The sequence below is a fragment of the Lissotriton helveticus genome, chromosome 3_1 (genome assembly GCF_964261635.1).
Source record: "Lissotriton helveticus chromosome 3_1, aLisHel1.1, whole genome shotgun sequence".
Classification (NCBI taxonomy): domain Eukaryota; kingdom Metazoa; phylum Chordata; class Amphibia; order Caudata; family Salamandridae; genus Lissotriton; species Lissotriton helveticus.
In genome coordinates this window covers 514,600,747-514,613,577 of record NC_136061.1, presented here as the reverse complement: position 1 = coordinate 514,613,577, position 12,831 = coordinate 514,600,747, and positions in this window count along the sequence as shown.

Below are 12,831 nucleotides of genomic sequence, written 5' to 3'. Positions count from 1 at the left end.
AAGGGAGGTGTGTGGTATCTTCATTTCTACGCCGTCCTCTCTTTAGTTTTATGTCCCCTGCTGCTCAGCCAGTTTGAGGTCAAAGAATGCTGACGTGGGCTTAGGTAAATGAATGTCTTGTTGGAGTGCGTAGGCTGAGTCGCAAGCGTGCCTATCACGGTGGGGCATTCTTGCTTTCTTCCTACCATCTTTTACCTCTAACCTGAGAATCTTATTTTAACGAATAAAGCATCCTGTTTTCGACTGTTCTACTAGCTACCCTGCTTCTGCATTTATCACACATTTATGCTGCATTTCGTGGGAAACACCTCCAGGGGTACTACTTAAGAAACTACAGATGTGCACTGTCCACTGTGCCCTGTCGTGGGGGACCATGCCAGACACCAGACTGACAGCCCTTTAGTGTGTATCTATCCTTATATTTTTGAAAGAACTGTGCTTTCTTTCGTTGCAGGCTAGTTGTTACTCTTTTTTTTTTTTAAGTTCAAAAAGATTTTATTAGGCAGAGAAGTAGGCATAAAAAGAAATAAAAGGAGAGGAGAAGAGGGGGAAAAGGTTTGACAATAAGGGGAACAAGTATAAAAAAAAAGGGAATATAAATACATTCGCAAATACAGTAAATATAATGATATAAAATAGTCATGAATAAGAAAAAAGCGCAAGTAAATCTAGGCATAAAAGTGATTACTGGATTAACAAAATCCAAAAAGGAGAGAATGAGTACATATGGAAATATAACAATGAGGGAATGATAAGGCAATCAAGGGGGTTTGAGACCTTCTTGCTGGGCAGGTAAAGGACAACGGGAGGTAGCAGAACATCTGTCCAGGTACAGAACAACAGGAAGCCATAGAGCCGTTCTCTTCGTAGCTAGCTGGGGGGGGGGAAACAAAGGTAGTGTCTAGTCTGTGATTATGATAAACATTATTCCACCATGCTTGGAAGGAAAGGTTAGATGAGGATTTATTATATATATATATATATATATATATAATAACTAGTTGTTACTCTGTCACTAGCATTGCAGAATAAAGACTCTATCGTACTGTGCTCTATTTTGAAAGCTAGATGGTGTGGAATTCATTCCTTCAGTCCGACAAAAGCAGATGGTCAGTGAAAATCAGATAAGAACACAATAACATCCTTTTATTTGTTAAATGCCCCAATTTTTGTTACCAATCATGACGCATTCAAGTAAAACTAATAAAGTATATGTCCTCTTTGAAACGCTCAACACTATTACCATTTCTCTACTATACTAACATAGTATTAAGTGATGCAGGACAGGCTAATTAGTCGTACAGCTGTCTAAGTGAGACATACTTCTTCCATATGTCAATAATAATTGAAATCAATAGTCAAATTAGCGAATTCCTAACCAAAAGATGACAAGGTTTATTCACTGTACCACTGAATTAGTGTCCTCAGCCACAACTTGTTCTCATAAGTATTAGCGCTTGTGATTTTCTAAACTCTTTATTTTAAAGACTTTTTGTTATGCTAGAAAAACACCTGCTAACAAAAGATGGACATGGTTCATAAACTCTTATTAGTATTAAACTTAAATGAAAAGCTCAAAGATGTTTTGTTTAGATTTGCAGCAGGGCGCACTCTGGAAAGCCTGTCCTGTTGTGCAGTGGTAGTGCCCCTTCAATACATTTTGCATCAATCCCCATTGTCTTCTATTGCCTGTCAATTCTCCTGTCCTATGTGTGTCTGCAAAAACTGCTATCTGAACATTTTAAATATAGAGGGACTGGAAAGTGCTTCCAACTGCATGTTTGAGAGAGGCTTGCATTGGCTGCTCAGTGCAGCACGGGTTCCATGTTTGTGAGGGAGACTTGCTCTAGAGCTGCCTAATGTTGTCCAGTGTGACACTTGCCCCGTGCATGTGAGGTAGGCTTTTGTCCGTGTTGCACAGTCTTATTGTCTGTGTGAGCAAAATTCTTAAACTGCTCCATTCTCTGCAGTATCTCTGTGTGAGAGAAGCTTGCAGTAATCATTGGCATCACCATGTAAGCAGATTACTTTCCTTTGCTCGTCATATCAGGGGAGAGGATGTGGGCCGTCGGCTAGACTGCTGACGATGCTTCTGGAAACCAAGGTTGGGTCACCTCCACATCCTGTGACTCTGGGCAAATTACTTAATCTCCCCGTGCCTAAATGTGTCGTTGTGTAACGTAACCGGTGCTCGTGTAAAGCGCTCCAATACCTTCGGGTCGAGTTCGCGCTATATAAATCTGCATTGAAAAACATATGTATATCACTTATACATTCTGCGGAAGAAATGCACAAAGTATTCCAAGTGTGTACCCTGCTCTCATATAGCTCATTAACATTCATTAAATGATTTCATGGATAAAAATAGTAAAATCATGTCCAGATTGTGGAGAAGTGTGGCTCAATGGTTAGAGCGGCAGACCCTGATGCAGAGGTCTAGCCCAGGACCAGTGTTCAATTCCCGCCTCGGCGGGTCTCAGGCTCAATTTCCTCGGACCTGATAATTCTCGCCTCGGTGCCTATTCTAATCATGGGTCCCACTCTGCAACTCTGGGCAATAGCTTGCTTAATCTCCACAACGGCCCCAACAACGCTAGGATGCCTGGCTTCAACTTGGGGGTGCCCAGGAGTGGGCACTTCTCAGGGAAAAGCCAGGAAGGGTTCCACAGCGGTATGCGTACAAGCGCCGAGATGCCTCATGGTGATTCGTGCGCTATACAAGTACTACACATTTACATTAACATATGTGCAAAATAAATCAATCTATTTTAAACAGTGGTTGCTTCCATAGTTCGGTGGCTTCACAAGACTGCAAATGACAGGTGTCAATTATACCCAACCAGAAGCATTTATTTTGTAGCCATTAAGAAGACTGAAGATGGTGCCAGTTCACTTGGGGTGTGAACATATGGCCTTCCTCTTTTTGTTTTTTATACAGAAAGCACGTTACCCACGACTTGCTAGTAGGCCTTATTGATCTTGGATAAGAAAGTTAAATATTCACAAAACTAATCATGTACAAATATGATTGCTTTGTAAGTAGAATAAAAAGTTTATTTTTCAAAGAGGATTTATTTCTAGTCTCCTCCTTTGTTCAAACTTAATTTTTCCATTCTGAGGCTAATACATTGTTGCACTCCAGTGTTGATTTGTTATCCTATCATTCCAACATGCATCCTGGTCAGAATATGCAGTCTACATCAAAGAGATTCATGATTTCTTGTAAATCTGGAAATGTGTCTTGTTCAAGGGGTGTTGTATGGGAACACCCACAGCAACACCCATGGAACTGCCCTTTTACGCAAAGTGCTGCCTGTAAAGGGGCTGTATTTACAAGGATAGGAAAAGCCACACAGGGTGGTTTTTCCTGTCTTTGTAAATATGGGTCAGAAAAATAAGCTGCCGGTGCGTCACAAAAGTGACGCACTGTCAGCGTAAGGGGCTTGTAAATCTGCCCCTGTGTTATTAGTTAAGAGGTATGGAAGGCCCACACAAAAATATAAATTCAAACCTTGTCAGGGAGAACCACAGAAAGTCAGTAAATCAATCTGTGCTTAATCCTCAGGTAACTTGGCACGAAAACAGTCAGGCTTAAATTAGAGCCAATGTGTAAAGTATTTATGTAGCATACAAACAACAATATAGTGAAAACACAACAAAAGAAAAGTCCCACGCTAATTTAGAAATGTAGAGTAAATTACAGTAAATGAAATGACACCAAAATAAACAAAGACCAATCAGTTGATCAAAGTTATGTCTTTTAATGTTTTTAGTGAAAAATTGTGCTTAAAAGGTCATAGTGCCTACTGCAAGTATCTGGTCATGCGAGACTAGGGCAAAGTCACAAGTTAAGGCTGACTGTGATGAAGCGACTACACGATGTGGCTTGAGTCCAGTCTCAGCTTACCTTTGGAAATTTCAGGAAAGGTTCTGTAGAATATAGAGTTTCAGCAGGGCAAGGCATCAGGCTGTGTTCAAGGACGCATCGCTGATGACGGGGAACCACTCCGAGAGGTCTTGGTGAAGCCGTCAACAAACATGGAAAAAGATATAAGTGGGGAAAGATGGATTTCTTGGCAGAGAAAATTGCATCAGTGGGTTGTTAATCTTTGCTGAGCCCAGTGAATATTTACATCTTTATACTTTATAGTGTTTCTGGAGCTCGGATTCACTTGAAGGGATGAGCCTGCAGGGTGTAACCAAAGAGCTCTCCATGTGGCCGGATACCGCTGCCAGGAGGTCCAGCTGAAGAGGATTTACTCCTACGGAGAAGAATGTTGTGGGTGCTACCACACATTAAGTTCAACCCGCTATATGCCTTGGGCAGATTGCCTGGCAGGTAGGTCCTGGTCTCCTGTCAGTACTCAGAGCAGTTTCTGGTGAAAAATGTTCTAAGTCCCAGATTTGAGACTCTCTTACTGGTAGGCTACTCCACAAGCAAATCAAGGGTCTAGTGCCTTGGAGGCACCACATGGGGAGTTAGGACTCACTGCAGCTGAGGCCGGCAGTTGGGTATGTCCTTGTATTTTTTTATTTAGTGTTTTCTATAGCGCGAACATGACCCTGCAAAGTGTGTCAGAGCGCTTTACAGGAGCATTTCAACAATCCGAAAAGTTACATATTACAAGACATTACTGGTTTACGACATTTACACTTCAGGAAAGCATATAAACATATATAATGGTCAACAGATAGATTACCATAAAGCCTCTTGAACTATAAAACCACAATCAAACATATATACAAGTCCATAACTGGATAGTAAGCTGCTTGCGCAAAATTCAAAATACCATGACAGGTTAATATGCAGACGTTCAGCTGAAAGGATTTAGAGTAGAAATGTCCTCATATAAAACGATTTTGCTTCCTTTATAATGTTGCGATGGGTGGAGTTCTTCTAATGTTAGGGGGGAGTGATTCCAAATTCTTGGTGCTGCCCCTGAGAATGCTCGGTCATACGTTCTTTCCTTACAGAAATGAGCCGGTTTCAGTAGTAGTTCCGTTTCGCTCCTGGAGGTTGGGGTCCCTCCTGAAAGCGTGAGTTTCTGAGCAAGGTAGACTGGAGTTTTGTTGTGTATTGCTTTATGGGTGATGCATTCCAGCCTGAAATGAATTTGTGCTTCGAAGGGCAGCCAAATGAGGGCTTTCAAGTCAGGGGAGATAGGGTCAAAAATGTTTGACCCCTCTATAAGTCTTGTGGCTGCATTAAGACAGCTTTCAATGGGGCTGTTGAGATCTTGGGGAGCCCTGCCAAGGTAGTGCAACCATAGTCAATCCTTGATATGACAGGTGCCTGAACTGCTGTTTGGAGGTCTGCTTTATTTAGAAATGGTTTTAGTTTTCGCAAGTAGCTTAAGTGGAACCTTGCGTTTTTTGCCATTGTGTTGATATGTGCTGACATGTTCAGGTTTTTGTCCAGAATGATACCCATTGATTTAGTTGAGCCAACAATCTTCGGAGTGCACTTTAGAGCAGTGATGAGGTTGGACCATTCTGCTATCATTATTTTGCTTTTCTGGGGTGTTATCAGTAGAAATTGAGTTTTCTGAGGATTTAGCTTCAGATGGTTTTTGGTTAGCCATAGAAGGGTACTCGTTAGCGCTTGGTTCATTTTCTTTATATCAAAGGTCGAAGTGACCTTGATGTACAGCTGAGGAAACCAATGTTAGTTTTTTGTAGTACTTCCGTAAGAGGTTCTACTTATAGATTGAAAAGTGCCGGAGATAGCCTTGACCCTTGTGGAACTCCTATAGTATTATTGGTTGCACTTGAAAGGGTGTGGTTGACAATGAATTTTTGCGATCTATTTTCAAGAAAGGAACTAAACCAGGTTAGAACTGTACCCTAAATTCCCATTCTGTTTTTCAACCGATCAAGTATTTTGGCATGGTTCACCGTGTCGAAAGCTGCCGACGGGTCCAACAAGATTAAGAGGCATGTTTCGTTCTGGTCGAGAGCCAGTAATGCGTTGTCTACTATGTGCAGGATTGCAGTTTCAGTACTGTGGTTTGGACTGAAACCGGACTGGCAATCATTTAACAGCTTGAAATCAGAGATGTGTAGACTCAGTTGTTGTTGGACATATTTTTCCAGAATTTTATCTAACATGGGAATATTAGTTACAGGTCTGAAATTGTTCGGATCTGGGGGTTCTCTGTTGGTTTTTTAAGGAGACGAATGACTTGCCCTGTTTTTAAGCAGTCCGGAATTTGGCCTTGTGATAATGAGGCATTAATGACCTTAGTCCAAGACGGGATTAGCAGGTGGTTTATGGAAGACCAGCACTTTGCCGGTAAGGGATTGTTATAGTGATTGTTAGGTTTAGTGGTCGACATGATCTTTGAAATGTCTAAATCACCGACCGGTATAAAACCTGACCATCGGTCATTGTTTTTAGGTTTGACTAATTCTTGTTCTTGTTCATCCAGAACTTCATCCCACGTACCCTTCTCCTTTTCAATATCTACAGCTGCTTTTTTGAGTTCCCCCTCCAATGAGTTAGCTTTGTCTGTAAAGACCAAGAAATCTTCACTATTTAAGCTTTTTATGGAAATGACTGGTGCCACTTTGGCCGATTTATTCAATTGTTCTTTAAGTAGATCTAATAATTTTCTAGGTCTATTTACTGCGTTATCCAATTCTTTCCCGAAGAATTCTTTTTTTGATTTAATAATGCTTTTATTATACGCTTTCCTGGATTGTCTCAGTAGGATTAGATGGGGCGAAGATGGGTGTTGTCGCCATTTACGTTCTGATTGTCTCAGTGACCTTCTTTCTTCATTAAGGGCAACATTGAACCACAGGTTTTTGTCTTTGACCGAGACCCTTTTCAGTTTTAGCGGGGCTATGTCCTCAATAATGCTGGACATTGATATGTTATAATACAGTGTGAGGTCATTGACATCAACCATGCTCTTGGGTGGCTGCAAATCTATTTCGCAGCGCGCTACTATGCTTTCCATATTTAATCCTCTAGTGTCCCTGGTCAATTTTTTGGGTTTAATAGCTTTTGAAGATGATTTAGTTTTTCTGAGGGGAATTTCGAATGTAATTATGTAGTGATCCGACCAATCGCAGGGTGTGATTACAATGTTCTTGATTGATTTCTCTTTAGCTATCATCCAATCTAAGGTGGAGTCTTTAGAGTGGGTGGGGAGATGACATCCTTGGACTAAAGATTGCTCTTCCAGGAAAGTTTTAAAAAGGGTGATTTGATTGTCATCCTGATCTTCCCAATGAATTCTGAAGTCTCCTAGGAAAATATTGTTAGACTGCAGATTAGAGATATTAGTAATGATTTCTATCATCTCGTCGATGAATTTGGTCTTTGTACCCAGGGGGTGGTAGAGTGCATGGAGTTTACAGTTCTGGTTATCTGCTGATCTTAAGGACATGCCTAGATATTCACAAGACTCTAAAGGATCAGCCTGTATTTTTGTGTTGGAAATGTCAGATCTATGTATACAAGCGATGCCTCCACCCTTTCTGTTATTTCTATCCTGCCTCAAATTCTGGTAGTTCGGGTGGGGGGGGCTAACAGGTCTAAGCAAGGCGTCAAAGAGTCAGAAAGCCATGTTTCAGTTAGAATGGTTACGTCAATTTCATGGTTAAGTATGAGGTCAGCTATGTCAGACGCGTGTTTATTTGCAGAGCAACAGTTGAGTAGTATGCATCGAAAATGTTTCTGCGCATTAATAAAAGGTGGCATAGATTCTTCAGGCATTAATGACACTTTCTTAAGGTTGTTGGCATTGATCCTTCTATTGTTTGCCTGAGAAGTTCTACCAGTGTTTGTTATAATGGTTTGGATATTGTTTTCGCCTATCTTCGTTTGAGAGGTAGGAGTGTGTTCATATGTAGACAGGATGGATAATATCGCACTATCTGTCAGATAGTTGAGTTGCGTGCGTGGGTGGTAAATTCTGTTAGAAGACGCCATTGGGGTGGAACGGTGTTTAACTTGAGTTTCAGGGGAGAAAGACTGAAAAAGCCACCATTTTTGCAAGCCATTGTTAAGACATGCACAGCAGGTTTTTCATATCTTTAATAACGGCGAGCATGGCTTTGTAAATCTTGCTAGATTGCGAGCTGAGATTTATAAAAACCCTATATGTTTGTGGGGTTCTGTTCCTTTCTGAGTCTAATCTATAGGGTTTGCTAGTGGGCTGTTGTGTGGGAGTCTCTCTTGGAAGATTTGCTTTGGTTATCACAGCAGGATCTGAGCATGTTCTTTTGTGCTTAGAAACAGATCATGGACTCCCTTTGTGGTTCACAAACACGCCACTCTCGACATCTTGATCTTGATCGACTTGTGTATTTCCCCCCTGCTAACTGTTCCCATTAGTGGGTGGTGATCAGTGTAAGGGGTAGGATGAGAGCTCAAGTCAAGAGGCGAGGAAACAATTGCTAGATGTATGTTGTTACCCTTGTCTTCTACTTGGTTGGAATCATGACATAGATGTTGTTCAACATTGGGTGAGATGACTTTAAATGCCAAAGCAAGATCCATCTGCTGTGAAGCTATAGCCTTGGCGGATTCAGTTTCTTTATCACTCAAGTAATTGGCATCCTGAGGTAACAATTGGGGTTCAATATTGGTGTTTAAACCAACTAGCGCAAAAGCGCTACCGTTAGCATTAGCCTGCGAATTACTGAATTCCTGATGCAATGTTTGAGGTTCTTCGTTCGTGTTGCTGCAATCAATCGATATAATTTGAGTAGGTTGGTGAGATTCACTCTCCCTGTCAATTTCAGCCATAGCCGGTTTGTTCCCACGTGGGACGGTGATGGGTTGGGAATTTATGTATGGATGGATTCTTTTTAGAGTGGAGCTGCTGACGACCTGATTTTTTAATATTGAGAAGAATTCGTCAAAACTTTCCAGGTCTTTATTGGCCGTTTGAATGAGAAACGTGCCATTTTTATAACATGTTATATTTAATGTTGCCCTAAGTATTCTAGAAGGTGTAATGAGCAACTTAGTTCCATAGGGAATGGTTTTTGATTCCTGTATTTTCAGTAGGTTATTTATTGTGTTTCTCCATTTGGCCGTTTTAGTAGAAAAGAAAATACATTAGTTAATAAACGCGCCTTTTTAAGTTAAAGGATGGGTCTAGTATGAGTGTTTCTGGTTTAGTTCTGAGAAGGTTATGTTTAAAGGTTTTGGAGCCATTTTTAGAGATAATGAAAGGGTAAATTCTAGAGTATGAGTTTGTTCCTTCCGGTTTTAGATGGTGACCTGACATGTTATAGACTAAAGAATTCAGATCCTAATATAGTGGAATGCTTCTGGATGTAGTGACACTTTCCCTAGATTTTTTGGCGGACGTCCGTGCCTGAGACTGACATTACTATAGTTTAAAATATGTGCTAGTAGGCTCATTAGTTAAACACACCTATGCTTACCATCTACACAACAGATGCGAACTGTAGCAAGGTTTTGCCCAACTTCTCAACTTCACTAGTAAGTGAAAAGACAAAGTTTTCAATTATTAGCAGTGTTCTACCCCTTCCAAGATGGCTACCAGGTGGTATCAGCCTGGAGTTAAGTCCTATGTCTCTGTTAGTGAGTTTGATTCCCTGAACGCCTTAGTCCTCTGTTTATTTCTAGACCACCTTCTCCTTGGTGTAGTCCTCTGTTAACTTTTATTTATGAGACATAGGGGTCCATTACGATGTCGGGCAGATCGCCACCGCCATGGTGGCGGTGGAGATCCGCCCGACGTAAATGCCCGCCCGCCACGCTTTTCCTCCCCGCCACATTACAATGGCGGGGGGGACCGCAACAGAGTGAAACACCGCCTGCCACTTTTCCGCCCCGGTCGCCTTGCGGCCGGGGCGGAAAAGGAATAATATGGTGGCGGTGTCTAATAGACACCGCCAGACATATTATGATGTGTGGTGTTCAGTGCCTTTCTGCGGCGGCACTGCTGCCACGGAAAGGCATGCGGTCTTCACTCTGGGGGCCCCCTGCAGGCCCTCAGAGTGAAGTACAGGTGGGGGGTGCACATGGGCGGTACCTGTGGTACCCCCCTTCATTGTCATTTGCAAAGCGGCAGGCACCGCGCGGTGCCTGCCGCTTTGCAAATGACAATGTGAAAGTGCATTATCAGCATTGTGGCGGGCCGTGCAGAGATCACCGCCTGCCACAATGCTGAAAATACAGGATGTGCCGGCCACTGTGGCGGGCACATCCTAATGGCACACCCGGGACCCCGCCCTTATGGCGGGCGGTCCCGATTTACGATGGGATGACGGGCGGGAAAAGTCCGCCCGTCATCCTAATGGACCCCATACTGTTGAAGACCTCTGATGATTTCTAGGTACACAAGTCCTATCTCTATTTTATTTCTACTCCATTTTGCACAGCACTAAAGTTAAATACAAGCAAATCAGCTAAATAACTCCCCAAAATGGTGCTGCACTTCTTGAATCAGAAAACTTACAGCCTGAAAAGTGGATCATGGATGTGGACCAGCCTGTGTGCAATTAGTCCAGGTAGCTGATCCAGTTACTCAAAGACCTGGGGATGATGGTCAACACAACCTGACAAAGCATACTATGCAAGTAGAGCCTGTATTGAGAGGTCCCTCTGAGCCTCCACCGCTCACAGCCTGTACTGATCTAAAGCCTCTGAGTAAACCGGCAAGCCTAGCCCCTCTTTATTGAAAATGTTATATTGCCACATTCTAGCCTCAATCCTAACATACCAAACTAAAGCAAAGCGCCTCACCACTTTCATGGAGGTACAGCAGAGCGCCTCACCGTCTGTCTTGTGGGTGGTGACCGTCTTTTCTTACGCCGTCTGCAGTGATCATGCTGCTGCCTCCTGCCTCTCAGCACAGCCCTTCCTCACTCCTGTCGTGTCTGTGGTACCCCGCATTTCTAGCGAGGGTCCCTTTAGGAGGAGGGGCGGCGGGACGTGCTCTTGCTCCTTCGACTTACCGGGCTCATCACGCTTCCTTCCTCACCCCTGTGGGCTGCCTGCAATGCTCTGCCTTTGCCAGCGTAGGGGTTAATGGCCGACCAGCTCCCTGATGTGCTCCTGCACTTGCGACATCGTCTGAGGCTTTCCGCCTTGCTTCGCATATCCCGCCTCCATTATTTTTCTATTTTAGACCAGTAGCGGACGGTCTCCACTCGCTCCTCTCCACTCTCTCCACAGGCTCCTCGGATTTCTTGAGATGCCAGGGGCTCTTGGCCTTGCCCACCGGCTCATACTGCTGCGTTCTCCGCCACTTCTGCTGCACGACTCCGATTCAGGGGACAAGCGGATTGCCGGACAACTTCCTGGTGTAGAGCCGGGGGGCTCTTGGTCTGCCCTCCGCCTCACGTAGCGATTGCCCTCACCCGATGCCCGGCACCGATGTAGGGCATGAGCAGGTTGTAGTGGGGCAGTTTGGGGGCAGATTGGGCACAGATTGGGCGATGGACGCACCTCCCTTGGAGACACCCGCACTCCACTCCGTGCGCAGCTCCGTGCACAGTGTACTTGCCTCCTGTTCCGGTTTCCTCAGAACTTCGGAATCTCCACTTCTTTTTCGCCGCAGTCGGGAGGATCTTGTCAGCTCATCGAGTTGAGCCCGCTCAGCCTTGGGTAGACGTCTTTGCCTTCCCCACGACCTCCTCTTCAACTTCCCAAACTTATTTAAGTTTATTCCAGTTACTTTTATTTCCAGTTCAAATCCTCGGTATCTCCAGTTTCTTTTCTGCACGGGATTCTTTCTGGCATAAGGAGGCTAAATTGAGATAAAATCAGTATTTAGATTCCATGCCTGCGGAGCTCATCTCCAGAGCTCCCTTCCCGCCGCCATTTTGCCATTTACATTGTAGCTCAAACAAGAGGCCAGTCAAGTAGCCCATGGAGACACTCTGCTTGTCTTTGGTTCAATGAGTATTTCCAGTATTGCTTCAGTCGAGCAGCAAGGCAGTTGTTTTAGAAGCTAGGTAGCAGGGCAGTCATTCCGGAAAGAGGGCAGCAGGGCAGTCCTTCTTCTAACTCTTCCACAGGTCCAGGAGTATATTGATGATTGTGCTTGGGGCCCAATATTTATACCTGGTGCCAGCCTTTGTGAGTGGGGAGACACCCTTTCCCCCCTCCTTTGATTCTGGAAAGTTCTTTCCTTCCGCTGCCAAGACTCCAGACCGACTTTGGTGACAAAAGGTTAGTGTTGAGTTCCTTTTCGTGTGCTAGGGGCAAGCCTTTTGAAGTGTAAGTGGGTCATAGTACCATCCTCCCCATATCTAATCCTCTTTATGTCAATGTCTGAGAGGAATATACAACGCCAACAGCAGAGCCATTCACAGTCATGAGACCTAGGATACTAGAAGAAAACAGATTATGATTTGGAGTACAAAATGCCAACTTTCTAAAAGTAATGAAAGAAATCCTAGAGCAGGTGCCCCAGACACAGTGTGCAGTACTAGCTCCCAAACATGGGATAACAATACATCCACTATATAACAGAAAGCTTATATGAAAAGTTCAAATTGTAATCAATTCGATAATAAAACGTCCATGTACACAAAATCACCGGTAAAAAATCGTTTTTCATCCAATTCCTTTAATGACAGTGATGTGAATATTCGAAAATAGTTTCAATGCATCCACTAGTCTTGACAATCTTCAAATACTAGCTATGTAAGGTGATCCCAATGCATTTAGGGCTACTGAAAATGCCCTTCATCAGGGGTAATTCTAAACAAAACATATGAAATGGGAATAAACTTCAACTCATAGTGAGCAGGACAGACGTCAAGAGAGGATAAACGCCTGGAACCAGAAAGGTGAATGAAGAGTGGACACTTGGAAAAATGGTTTCCAAACACAAC